This window comes from Ochlerotatus camptorhynchus, unplaced genomic scaffold, assembly GCF_037179485.1.
Source record: "Ochlerotatus camptorhynchus isolate MF236.1 unplaced genomic scaffold, CSIRO-AGI_Acam_v1.1 ptg000108l, whole genome shotgun sequence".
Lineage (NCBI taxonomy): Eukaryota > Metazoa > Arthropoda > Insecta > Diptera > Culicidae > Ochlerotatus > Ochlerotatus camptorhynchus.
Window position 1 is genome coordinate 1,648,127 of NW_027040598.1, and position 14,929 is coordinate 1,663,055.

The 14,929-nt window shown below is 37.2% G+C and overlaps 1 protein-coding gene across 1 annotated transcript in view; it reads right to left on the reverse strand.

The window, feature by feature from the left end:
• The window catches only part of LOC135699415 (uncharacterized), a 50,436-nt gene that overhangs the window by 14,047 nt on the left and 21,460 nt on the right, over positions 1-14,929 (reverse strand). The gene's annotated exons all lie outside the window — the stretch shown is intronic.

A 14,929-nucleotide genomic window follows, 5' to 3' on the forward strand; every position in this document is an offset into this window, starting at 1 on the left:
CGATCGCCAGACGCCACCCAGATAGCAATCGGCACCTCCGGACCCGGATTGCCAAAGCGATCATCAACACGCAGCTTACCTACGGGATCGAGTTAACCTGCATGGCCAGAACAGCTCTCATCGAGAAACTCACTCCCGTGTATCAAAGGGCCATCCGAACTACCTCCGATCTACTCCCGTCAACTCCGGGTTTGGCAGCATGCGTCGAGGGAGGAATCCTTCCTTTCGACCGCCTCATCGCCCTCACCATCTGCCACTGAGCCGTCAGCTTCCTAGAAAAAAACTACTGGATCAAGCGACGGAGTGTTCCTCCTAGAGGAAACAAACCAGCTCCTCGCTAGGATTGCTGACCAGGCGCTCCCCCCAGTGTCCACGGTCCACTGGGTTGGAGCCAGAGGTTGGAACCTGCCCAAAATCTCCATAGACCCAACTATCAAGCATACCTTTAAGGCAGGCTCTAGCCCTCTCGCCGTTACCCAAGTACACAGGGACCTAATATACCGTCGCTACAACAATTATACGATCCGCTATTCCGACGGCTCGATTGCACAAGGGAGAGCTGGAATTGGGGTATCCGGCCCCGATGTAAGTGTGTGCCACCGTCTCCCTGACCAATGTAACATTTTCTCCGCCGAGGCAGCCGCCGCCTACGTCGACATCACCACACATACATCGACATCAGCAAACCCATCATCCTGTTCACGGATTCCGCCAGCATGGTAGCCGCCCTTGACGCCGAGCACCCCACACACCCGTGGATCCAAGCCATCATCCGGTCTGCTCCACCCAACACCACCGTCGCCTGGATACCCGGTCACTGTGGGATCCAGGGTAACGTCGAAGCTGACCACCTTGCATCTTCAGGTCGACAAATGAGGCCCGAATCTGAAAACCTGGCTTTCCAAAATTACATGGGAGTCTTGGAGGCAGGACTGGCTGGACTCACGAAATCTGTTGATCCGTAAAATTAAAGATGAGACACGCCGCTGGGAGGACCTACCTGATCACCGCTCTCAAGTGGTGATCTCCAGGCTTAGGTCAGGACACACCCGTATCTCACACAACATAACGGGAAATGGCGAATTCCACCGACCCTGTCCACTGTGCCCAGGGCTGGTAGCAATCATTGCTGTTAAAAATAGTGATTTTAGTGACCATTTTGATAAAATAAGTGACCGAATAGTGACTTATAGTTGTAAAAATAGTGACTAAAAAGTGACCTAAAAGTTATTTTTAATGAAAACTCTTAGGAATTTCTGAGGAGCTTCAGAGGAAAATTTCAAGGGCATTCTGAGCATAATTTCATAAAGTTTGTGGGAGAAAACGACTCCGGATCATAAGTCTTTAGATTTTTTTTTGAAAATACCAAAAGGAGGATTACAATTAAATCTGAGAATAACTCCAGGACATCTTCAAAGGAATTCGGAAAATGAATTCAGGAAAGTTTGCCAAACAAAATATGAGAAGAAATCTTAGTAATTTGTAGAATTCCAATGGAAGGAGTGAGATGGATAAGGAAATCTGAAATGAATTCAATGAATATTCGAAGAATCTTTCGAAAGGGTTTCTTATTGTGGAGAATTCCAAGGAAAACTAAAAGAAAATTGAATTCGGAAGATAGCTTCACCAAAATTTTGAGGAATATTTCAATGGAAATCTCTGTAGAATATGGAATGGACTATTCTGAGGTTTTCAGAACTACTTGAATGTTCCCAATTTTTTCCTGAAGTTAATGAAACTGCCTTGAAGTTCTTTTGTAGTTTGAGAAACTAGCCTGATACTCACAATACTTCTCATCAAATTCTTAAACTTCCCTGAGCTTTTTAGGACTTCCTAAAGTTTCCTAATTTTTTCAATGATCATGGATCTCCTATAAACGTTTAACAATTCGCTGAAGTTTTCTAAACTTCTTTTAAATTTATGTGACTTTTCTAATGTTAACGGAACTGCTCTGAGGTCCTTTGTTCTTTTCTGAAATTCTCAAAACTTCTCAGTTTTAGCAGTTCTCATGAATGTATTGCGCTGAATTTAATTGAACCGCCCTAAAAATGTTTAAGCTTCAGTGAGCTTCTGAACGTATGCGAAGACCTCAATTAACTTTTAAACGTCTCTGAAGTTATCTGAAAATCTGGGAACTGCTTTAAACTTCCCACTAATTTTCTGAAACTAAAGGAACTGGCCTCCTCAATGTTCATAAAAAAAAAATCCTGAAGTTCATGGATCTTTCCTTAAGCTCCATAGATTTCTATAAAGTTCTCGAAATGTTTGTGAAGACCACAGTCATTCTGTGAAGTTTTCGAAGTTTTTCTAAATTTCTGGAAATTTTATGCTACCGAAATTTTCATGGAATTAGAACGAAATAATTAATATAGTTCTATGATTTTCATTGAAGTTCACAAGATTTTTTTGAAGTTCTCAAGATTTTTTTGAAGTTCACTTCCCTTTAAATTATCGACACTTATTTAAAACTTATTCAATAGTCTAGACTTTCCTGGTGGTATTTAAACTGCATAAACGATTATTGAATTTCCTTTAAGTTCTCTAGAACTTTATTGAAATTCAATTATTTGCCTTGAAGTTTCGACAATTTCCCTTAAGTGTTATAACCATTATAAAGGGTCCCTAATTTTTCCTGAACTTATCTTAATTTGTTTAATAATCGGGCAATTTGTTTGATCTCTGACGCTTCTGAATTCCCTGAGTTTTTTGCAACTTCTTTAAGCTTTCTACAATTTCCTTGAAATTGTTTGAACTGCCCTTTGATTCTATAATCTGTCTTGATATTCTCGAAGCTCCTCTAAAACTTTCAATTATATTGAAGATTTCGGTTCTGCTGCTCGGAAATAAATGGAATTCCCGTAAAAACCTTTAAATTTCCCTGAAATTCTCTGGACTTCTGTGAAGTTTCTGAAATATTTCTGAAGTTTTCATAAATTCTCTGAAGGACTCTGTACTTCCCTGAAATTCTCGGAACATCTTAAGGGTTCTCGATTTTTTTTCCAGCACATCATGGAACTGTCCTGAATTTTTCTTAATTTTCGATTACAGATATTCAAACTGCTCCAAAAGCCTGGACTAAAGCTACGAAAACTGCTCTTAAGGTCTGAAATTCCCCAAAAAATCTCTAGATCTAGCTGTTCTGAGGTATTTAGAACTTCTTAAAAAATTACACAATACCCCTCATGATTTCTATATTTCTCAAGTTTGATTGAAACCTATGAAGTTCTTTGAAATTCTAGGAACTTCTTGAAAGTTCCCGAAAATTTTCGGATGCTAAAAGAACCGCTTTGAGGTTCCTAAAGCTTCCAGTAAGTTCCCCATATTTTCAGCGTATTAACTTTCCTTATGTTCCCGCAGTTTCAATATAGGTATTTTCGGAATCGGGATGGCGTCTAGAAGCCGGAAATCGATGACCGACGCCATTTTGAAATACAATAAGATGGCTTCCAATTTCAGAAAAAGTGGGAAATGCTGATGCCGACCCATCAATTTTAGTATTTTTAGAATCAGGGTGCAGTCTAGAGGCCAGAAATCGATCACCGATGCCATTTTGAAATCGAAGATGGCGACTTCCGTTTTAAGAAAAAAAGGGAAATACTGTTAAATTCCCCTTCACTATCGGTATTTTTGGAATCGAGATGACGTCTAGAAAATGAAAATCGATATTCGACGATATTTTGAAATCCAAGATGACAGCTTCCGATATCAGAAAAAGTAGGAAATTTTATCAAATACCTATAAACATGTTTGTTTTTTAAAGAATCAGGGTAACGCCTAGAAGCCGGAAATCGATGTCCGATGCCATTTTGAAATCCAAGAAATTTCGGTTTTGAGGAAAAGTTTCAAATACCCTAAAATTTGGGTATTTTCAGAACGGAATGATACGTAGATGCCAAAAATCGTTGTCAGACGCCATCTTGAAATCCAATATGACGACTTCTGGTTTCAGAAAAAGTGAGAAACACTGTCAAATACCCAACAATGTGGGTATTTCTTAATCCCAGTAACGTTTAGACGTCTGAAACTGATGTTTGACGCCATTTTAAAATCTAAGATGGTGGCTTTGGATCAGAAAAAGAATGAAATACTGTAAAATACTGATCAATGTGGGCATTGTTGGAATCGGGGTGACATCTTGAGGCCAGAAATCGATGACCGATGCCATCTTGAAATTAAAGATGGTGACTTCCGATTTCAGAAGAAGTGTCAAATAGCGTTGGATGTCGATTTTCTAAATTTACGTGTCGTCCCCGTTCCGGTAAGACCATTATTGTAGGGTATTTGCCACATTTTTTGAAACCAAATGGGCACCATATTGGATCCCAAAATGGTATCTGATATCGATTTTCGACATCTACGCGTTTTTCCCGATCTAAAAATACTCATATTGTAGGATATTTGATACTTTTCTGAAACCCAATGGCCGCCATCTTTGATTCCAACATGGCAGCCGACATCGATTTTCAGCATATACGCGTTGTCTCCGTTCTGAAAATACCCATATCTTACGGTATCTGAAACTTCAGAAAACCAATGGTCACTATTTGGATTCCAAAATGGCGTCGAGTATCGATTTTACCCATATCTTTGGGTATTTAACACTTTTTCTGAAAACCGATGGTCGCAATCTTGGACTCCCTTGTTAATTTAATTTTCGTTTAACCACAGACAAACAGACGTTCACGCATTTAACGACTCACCACAGCGCTGGCATCGCTCACTTGGACATTTCCATATATTCTCTTTAGTTTGCATGCGACATTATTTGCGAGTTAACGAGCTAGCTTGTTCTTCGCGAGAAGCTCGAGAGATGTCGTTACTGATGTCCTTTTTATTGAGGTGCAATGTTTTCAAGAAAAACTTATTCAAAGAGTTATGTCTGTTTGTATGTGGTTTAATATAAAATAATATTTTATTACTGCATATAATCCGGATGCCATCCCTATTGGCCGATATTGTGCGGATACTATCCAGATACTATATTTTGATGCCTGACGATGCGACGCGTGACAAGTCGAATGAACCCCGAATTGAAGTGAAAGTGAAAAAAAACGAAGGAAGCAATTTTCGAGTCATTCATTGTGTCAATTGAAACAAGTCTTTGCTTCAAATGAAGTGAGCTGATACACTTGACGAACAAAACAAGCGATAGTCAAGTCTTGTTTAACAGGAGGAATGTTCATCGTGTATGTATGTATGTAAGGTAGCCACCATCCCTTCGAAGATCTTGTCTTGTATGCAGCTCCACTTAATAAGCAAGATCAATTTGAGCTATCGATCTGAATTCACAATATCGTTGTATGAAGGGCCAAAAACGGTGGGGTGGACCCGTAAGCAGAGGCACTTACGCGAAATCCACGGGAATTTAAGAATCTCCTTCCAACGATACGATCCAACAAATCGAATAACGCAATTCGCAATACTTATTAAGCTTCCTACAGGATGGTTTGTTAAGAAGGGCGCGTCAATCTCCATGAAACTGTTGGAGTAGAATTCACACCATCACAATCGAATCGGTAGGATAAAGAAAATGATAGTGTTTATTCCCTCCTAGACTCCGGTTATCATACCACTCCAATCGTCCAGTTCCAGGTCAAATGATACCCTGATGCTCCCTCCCAATCCAGTATTTATATATATAGTAAATATATGTAATGGAGAAATGAAATATATCAGAGCATTAAAATACGTAATAATGAAAATACATTTATATGGATACAAAAAACTGGTATACCGCAATGAAAATAATAATTATTTTACATACAATATGATGCAGCTCTATGTCTCCTCAGCTCCAAATAAGGAAGATGTAACCCTGAAATTTCCAGGTTATATTATGCAAATAAATATTTTTAGCTAGAATGATACTTGATATGTTTGTGTTGTGTTATGTTGTTGGAGAGCTTTTGATTAAACCCATGATATTCTGCTCATTAAGCAAAACCGATCCCTCTAAGGTTATCGAGCATCTCAAAACCAAAACACTAGACGGCAAAACATGATTAAGCCCTCACCTGGTATGTAATGAACAAAACAGGAGGAATGTTCATCGTGACTCGATAACAAGAAACGCAATGACTTACACGATAATGATATTGCTCGAAATGAAGCGATTCTGTGAAGAGTTCATTTCCTTTTCTTTGTTTCGAAAATGCAGAACCCTGGATGTGGCATTTCAAAAGTTTTTAACCAAATAAAAAAAATTGCAGCCATTAGGCTAAATTATTTAGAAAACAATTATTCAATTTTGGCTAGTAGTTAAATTTCAACAAACTTTTGGTCCGCTGCATTACTAGTGTGCATCTTTCAAAATGTAAAGATACAGACAAGCCCTGGGACCTGGTTGCAGTTAAGCAATCCTCAAAGTTATGCCAATGCACAGGGTATTTGCTTAACCATTGTGTCTACTTATCTCTATATCAATGCCCATATCACGATTATGTATTATACTAGGAATCGTTCTACTAATCTACCTGTTACTAATAAATTAATGTAATTAAAAACGATTCCACAATTAGTCACAGCATACTCAGCTGTCAATTTTTGCTTTATTCTGCGATCAACGAATCATGTCACTATCATCGCAGAATCATACGTGCAATTGATTCGAAAAAGATCATGAAAATAACGAAACATATGGCCTTACTCTAGACTTAAGTAATTCTTTTGTCAAGGTAACTGCAGATAGAATTATAAAATTATTGAGGGGAATCCAGAAAGCAACTTAGATGTCTTCTAAGGAAATTATTGAGTACATTCCAATGAAAAGTTATCTTTTAGAAATGTAGAAATTATCTACATAGGTAAGTTCAGACATTGAAAAATTTGTTAAGTCCCCGGGCACAGAGATTCAAGATACAGGATTTGGTAAAATAGCTTTTAGAATTGGGAGACTTCGAACAGTTGCTAAGATTTCATGCTTACAAAATAAGACCAAACAAAGGTTTTAATTTCCTATTTAATTAATACGTGTTTTGACTACAATGTGCAGTGTCCATTGGGGTAGTTCCCATACTTAAATGGAAAATAATAACCTATTAACCGGTACATAGTTTGAGTAAACAAAAACTTTATCAATAGTAAGGAGCAAAGTTCCAGTTTGCGCGCTATCTCAAAGAAAGAAGAAGAAAGTGCTCGAACAACACTAAGTTGATAGACCTTTACCCAACCTTGTGACATACATAATATCTATTGTCTACATTCCGTTACATCCTCATATAAAAAAAAGGACATCGGTTGAACCATCATTTGCGTGTCACTTCTCGTGATCCAAGGAAATGACCTTCAAATGGACTTCCCTTTTTCGCAATCCCACACACAGTTCTGTGCAATAGCGTTTTCCCTCCGGCGAAAAAGGAAAAGTTCGCTTTCCTAATTTCCCGATGTCGGATATGCCACCGCCACTGCCACATTGTGCTCGCCTCTTCCCCTTCATTCACCTCAAGGGTTCATCTTTGCCGCTGTCATCACGCGACAACGACGGCCCAAACAGCAGTTCCCTGTTCGCATCTTTTTGGTTTTGAGATGGGACGGCGGCCTAGCGGTAAATAGCCGGCCAGGTGTTTAATCAATATTCGCCACCCTCACCCTGCCGGGTGTTTTCTCGTTCTCGCTCGCGACATCATTGTGTCCTGATGGCGTTTTTTTTTTTTAAATAATAATATTGCAGACGACAGTTCAAAGGTTCATTTCGATTTCCAATTCACGCCGCCACAAATAGGTATGTTTTGAGATTGTTTTTCCAAAATAACAAATAACGAGAATTTGACTGCCTCATTCCGAGTTGACAAGTTGTCAAGAGTCAAAAGAGACTAACCTACTGGGGAGACTCTCTCAGAGCAACGACGCACAGTGGCCGGAGGCCGGACGAAACCCAAAATTTTTTTTTTGTTATTTTGAGTATTTTATAATTTTCCAAGCTTTCTTACACTTTGAATAACGTTGTCGCAAAGTTTCATGACTATTGGATGTTATTTTGAATTTTGACAGCACTTTGAAGGCTGCGGTGTCAACAAATTTTAATGATTTTTGGTTCAAAAACTACATTTTTAAGGCTCACTTCAAATGGCTGTTACTCTTCCAATTTTAAACCGATTTGAGCACAACAAGTTTCATTTTGCAGTTTGATGGATAAACTTATTGTTCCATTCAAACCCATCCGTTTAGATTACTCTAAACTATGGAAAATGTTGATAATGTATGGTTAGTGGTATGATGAAACCTTATTTTTTTTGCAAATTCGTACTGTACAATCTTCTGAAACAGTCCGAAAAGGTCACATGATATACATTCTATAGGAAATTTCCTCAACTTTTTGAATTTATGCATCCCGACTTGCCTCTAGTTGCCCCAAGGGGTTAAAAACATATTTTAACCCTGTAACACCCAAGCCTGCTTTTTGGCAAGGTACGCTTAAACTGCTGGGACCAAACATATTGAATTTTCTACCAAATGGTGTGCACATGGTTAGAAAGATACATTGTTTATCTATCATTTCCATGAACATTTCAAGATAATCCGATGCAAAACCTTTCTGCTAAGTTATGATGAAAACAAATATTCGATGATTTTCTGAAAAATTATTATTTTTCAGATTTTGTCTGTAAAAAGTAAATTTTAATTTACCAGAATTCGCTCATTAATTCTAGACGCAACTGGCAAAATTTGGTGAAAACCTGTGCTATAGTATGCAAGAAATTAAAAAAAACAAATCTTTTTTTACGAAAACTGCTCTAGACCAGCCGAATTGATCTAGATCAAAAAAAATATGTCAATTGTTCATATTTTCATGAAGGCCTATCGAAAGAAATTATATAGAATCAAATAAAAAATTTGGACACACGAGAGTTAATATAAAATGACCGGTATGGAGGACCATGGTGATTAGAAATTCAGAAGTAAATAGACATGTTACAAAAGGATTGGGAAGGGTATCCATTCAGTTTATATGTTTTTTATCGATTTTTTTTTCAAAAGTGGTTCATTTTGGTTTCAGTTAAGCTAATTTTATTAAGAAAAATAATGGTGTCTTAAAAATACTACTTTCACTCTTAGTCTTTTATAACACTAGCATTATCCTTACTACTTAATCGTCATCTTCATCAAAGATCAACAAATCTTGCACTTCCTTTGGGAAATCACTTTTCGGTTTCGGCTTGTTGTGTCGGAAACTGGATACAACTGGATCTGATGCAACCAACAATCCATGAAAGATGTCAATTATTGTCCGTTCACGGGATCCTTTCCAAGAATGGCTTTCACGCATTCGACGAATCTCCTTGTTCATGCTTTCTTGGGCCTCTTCAGAGAGCATACCGATTGGAATTGAAGATTGGTCGATAATTTCACTTCCATGAATCAGTAATTTATGAACTGTTGTTGGCATGTGATACCAACTATACAGTTTTACGTAGTGGTGAGCTGTTTCCGTCGCGTATGACTTGAATTTTGAAACATCAATGCTCTCACCACTAGAAATCGCTGTTAGTAAAGTCCGAAATCGCAGTATCAAATCCAAATCAATTCCTGTAATCTCCGAAGATACTTGTGCATTGGCGAAGAATCGTCTAGCCGTATTACCATTGTTGCTGGTGCCAAATCCTGAACGCGGTTTGTCGATGTGTAAACCCAGTCTATTGAAGAATTCATCTTGTATGCGCTTTTTGGCACGGTTGAATTGTTCGATATGAGAAGTTTTCACCCATTTGCAGAAACTGAGCCGATAAGCGATATGCAACAGGCACTCAAAACATCTTATCCAGCAATGTAGACTGCTTAGACCCAGATCTAAGAATTGAGTAACAGGCTTTTTCAACATTTTGTCAATTTCGTTGAATTCCGCTGACGTTGATTTACACAAGTAGCATCTTTGGGCGGATGTTGTGTGTGTTACGGCATTGATGGTTTTACCATCTACCATACTCATGATAAGCTCGAATGTGACACTGAATTCTGTGTCGTTAATTGTTAAAACAAACGGGTGCAACTTTGCGATTTCGGTATTCATCCGATCATATTCTTGACGGGTTGTGTCACTAGTTTCCTTAGCTAATTGTATTGAAACTGGTCGACAGTATCGGGTTGACGATGGATAACAGTTTTCCCAAATTACATTTACCCCTTCAACCAATTTCAATGGAACAAGAGATGTCAAGATAACATTAGCGTCTGAGCTACCAGCTTTTTCAAATTTTTGATTGTACTCAGTTAAAGTTGTACCATCCATTCCCCATTTTAGGATAAGACGTAAATCTTTATGACTCCAATTCATATAGTCTGACTCTACAAGATTGATTAATCTTGATGTAGTGTGGTTCAGAAGCTCTTGCAATTCAATTTCGCAATGTACTTCTGAAGAATTGAAATATTGGTTCGAAGGATAACACTTCTTTTTAGCGGCAGTGATTTTGTCATACGATGGGTAGATGTTTTTCGCTGGTTCTCTCACGATATTATAGCTACGCTTTGATAACTTTGCATCGATAAAAATAGCTAATGCTTGTTCATCAGACAACGTTTGTGAAGTGACACCAGTCTTCAGAATATTTGCAATGTCCCTCTGACCTTCAGACCGCAAAACGACTTCCGTAGCAAACCGCAACTCACCTATGAAAAGTATGAAATAGATATCTTCAAATATTAATATAATGATGGTGGAGTAAAATGAACCTACTAGAGCTACATGTTCGCCGCAAATCTTCAGTTTTGCGACGCTTGACTCGGTTGCAGTTATCGTCAAACTCCTTTGAAGGACGACCACCTTTATTTCTACCTTCCTCTGATGTTGATGAGCTAGGTCCAGAAAGCACAAGAAAATCTTCGAGCCATTCAGCGTTTGCTTTTAAGAAGCGTTCCTTCATCCGTTTTGCGTTGTTCCATCGACGCAAGAACTCTCGATAGAAGATTGAAATATGTTCCTTACATTCTTCATCAATATTTCCAGCATATGTTGCAATGTAGTTAGTAATTGCAGTACGCTTTTCTTCCGAATCCGGTATAGCATAGACCGCTTCCAGTATGTTTTTTCTTTTTAAGAACATTTCTAATTTAATAAAAAACAATCATTAAATGTAAATAATACATTTTTTCAATATAAGATCAATTACCTTTTGGTTTAGAACACATTTTACGACTGCTTGTTTTACTATTTTTTTTTTTCAATTCCTGCCGGATAAAGTTCACCGGAAACTTCCAGTATCAAAGTCAACACATTTAAACTTTTTAAACTACTCTGGTATTCGGTTGACGTTTGAACAAGCTTCTAGGAACATCCGCATTTTACATAAGAGCAGCACAGTACTTTCTTATGAAATATTTCAGTGTCATACTGAATACCCGAGTAAAACATCTGAAAGAATGTAAATTTTAGTTTATATTGAATATGGAAACAAAGTCCAAATATCGTGTAACGCGAAACATTTAATTTGGTATGGGACGATCCACAAATGACGTAGCATTTTAGAGGGGAGGGGGTTTCAGAAGTTGTGACCAGCCGTGTATTAGGTATGGAAAAATACGCTACGAGGGGGGAGGGGGGACCTAAAATTGATCAAAAATATGCAACGTCATTTGTGTATCTTCCCTATGGAAACTGAAATGTTTCGCTTTACGTAATGTTTAAACGGCCCCTATATTTGATTATTTAAATTATTACCGGATTCGATGACAAGATAAAATGAACTTAAAAATATCATGTGTTGAAATAACTCAATAAATTATCAGTCATTAAATTTATTCTGATCCGAAAGATTATTTCGCACTTTAGGGGGATTAGTTTGCATTTTTATTGGTTGTTGACTTCAAAAATGAACTCAGCACCCAAAAATTAACATAATATGTCATTTTCAGCCAGTTTCATTGACATTTTAGGTTTCGTCCGACTTTTGTTCGCAGTGCCGCCACTGTGCGACGGGATGACGAACGATTGACGATTGCTAGGCGCACGGAAGAAAACGTATTCTACAGATGGTGGTCGTATGACGGACGATCGGTCTGTGACCGCTGCGCGCTATGTTACTGTGATGGTGTGCTGGGACGTTTGTTTGTATGTAGCCTGTAATGGAGGCATGATAGGTGGTGTAGCAGCGAATGTGATGACCGACGACGGCCGCGGCGTCTAATTGGGGACCAAAACAAGAGTAACAAAAATAGACTGAAAACGGTCAAATGTGGAGGGAAAAACATACCTCGACACGACGATGATGGTTCGGCCAAAATACCATGTGGATTGTAATGAATGAATCATGATGCATTGCTTGTTTTGATGAGCGCTAATATCGTGTTGATAAATGCTATTCGGTTAACGTTTCAGTATAGATGATGCGGAAATCTTCGGAAAAGGTGGAATCACGAATGACATTCTCTGAGCACGGGTTCAGAAATCATTTGGATATACCCTGAGTTGGTTCAAATTATTACCGGAATTAGCAAAAAACCACTAGAGTGCTCAGCAGGATTGTATGACATTTTTAGGAAAACCATTACCCGGAATAGACCATTTCATGGATTTTTTTTTTATTGTTATAGAAAAATGTAAATCTCTATTTAGCCATTTGGAATCGGTAAAATAAACATCGACCGTTTTTACTACGGCATAATTTTTAATTCATATTTAAAAGCAGGGCTGGTGGCGACCACTGCTGTCAGAAATAGTGATTTTAGTGACCATGTTGAATAAATAAGTGACCAAATAGTGACTTATAGTTGTAAACATAGTGACTAAAAAGTAACCTAAGATAAGGTGCATCAAATAAATGTTTGATGTTTTAGACTTATTCAATTATTATCTCGTAAACACTTATGTACGATAAGAACCTTTAAAGCGAAAGATTTAATAGAAAGTTTGTAACCAAACCCACGGTACTACTAACTTCAAAAATCTGGAAAACCGGGAATCCTCAGGATTTTTTTTTGTTTCCTTAAACTACCTGGAAGTCTCACAGAATTTTAAAAAAAATCTTGCTAAGGATATTTTAAGGAAAATAATGAATTTTAAATTTTTCTCGTTATTTTCATTCACACTTTGAAGGTTTACAGTGGATTAATCTTCAGTAAGAAATAAATTAAAAAAAATATATATTCTTCTTCTGTGAAGTTTCCGACTTTTTTCTAAATTTATGGAACTTTTGTGCTCCCGCAATTTTCATGGAATTTGAACGAAATAATTAATATAGTTTTATGGTTTTCACTAAAGTTCTCAAGATTTTTTTGAAGTTCATAAAACATCCCTTAAATTATCGACACTAATTTAAAACTTCTTCAATAGTCTAGACTTTCCTGGTGCTAAACGATTACTGGATTTCTTTAAAGTTCTCTAGACTGCCCTGAATTTATCAGTAATTTTTTGAAGATCCCGCAACTTTACTGAAATCAATTAATTTGCCTTGAAGTTTCGAAAATGTTCCTTAAGTATTATAACCATTATTAACACTCGCTTTTCCCTGAACTTATCTATGCTTACCTGAAGTTCTCTAAATTTGTTTAATAAACCAGCAAATTTTTTGATATATATTCATAATTCCCTGACGTTTCTCACATTTTAGGATCAATCATAGAATTCTTGGAATACCCTATAATTCCACGGAACTCCTTGTAAGTCGCTGCAAATTTGCTTAAGTTAATGGGATTATTCTGAAGCTATCTGATCGTCCTCGAAGTACTCGGAACTTCGCTGAATATCATTAAACTATCTGAAAATATCTACATTTAGTTCTCTTGAATTTCTTGAAGATATCGCTGCTTGCTAATGTTGCGTTAATGTTCTCTAATCAACTTAGCTAAGGATTCGCATTTTTTAAAGTTCTTGAAATCTCCATGATATAACACCCTTAAAATACTCTCATGTTTTCCGGATGTTCATAAAATTTCCAGTAATTCTCTCGGAGCTTTGCTGAAGGTTTTGGAAATTCACTGAGTTTCTCGAAACTTCTATATGGTTTCTAATATTTCCTTGAAATTATATGAACTGCCCTTTGATTCTCTGGCCTGTCTTGTTGTTTTCGAAGCTTCCATTCGTTCTATTGAAGACCTCGGTTTTGCTGGGAAATAAATAGAATTCTCGTAAACACCTTTAAATTTCCCTGAAATTCTTTGGACTTATCTGAAGTTTCTGAAATATTTCTGAAGTTTTCATAAATTCACTGAAGGTCTCTTTTTTCTCTGTAATTCACGGAACATCTTAAGGGTTCACGATTTGTTTTCAGCACAGCATGGAATTATCTTGAATTTATCTAAATTTACGATTATAGATTTTTAATCGATCTAGCTTTTCTGAGGTGCTTAGAACTTCTAAAAAAATTTAAATACCCTTCAAATTTTCTAAATTTCTCAAGCTTGAGGTGCTTGGAGGAACTTCATAAAAGTTCCTGAAAAGTCTCGGATGCTAAAAGAACCGCTTTGAGGTTCTGACAGCTTCCAGTAAGTGTTCCATATTTTCAGCGTCTTAACTTCCCTTAGGTTTCTGCAGTTTGTTTATAGAGCTTCACTGAAATTCTCAGCCTTTCCTTTCATTCCTCAGAACTTCTCCAAAGTTCCTACAATTGTTGTAAAGTTAATGGGACTGCATTGAAGGTCTCTAATCTTTCATAAAGTTAATTACGAACTTGAAATAAATCATTTATTTGTTTACTTAATTCTGGCACTTTGAATATTTTCATTATCTTGAACTTGTACATGGAATACGAAACTTCAAGACATTGAAAATTTTTAGATCTTGGACTTACTTACTTGGAAAACTCAGGTAATTTTATCCAGGAAAACTAGTAGACATCCTGTATATAGAGAAAGACGATTAAACGTCACAACGCAAAGAATAATCAATCTTAAAATAAATTCACGCTAAAAAAGTTGAAAACAGTGACACAAGAAAAAGTGACTTTAGTGACTTGGCCTTAAAAAAAAGAGACTTTTTAGTGACTGACTTGAAAAAAGT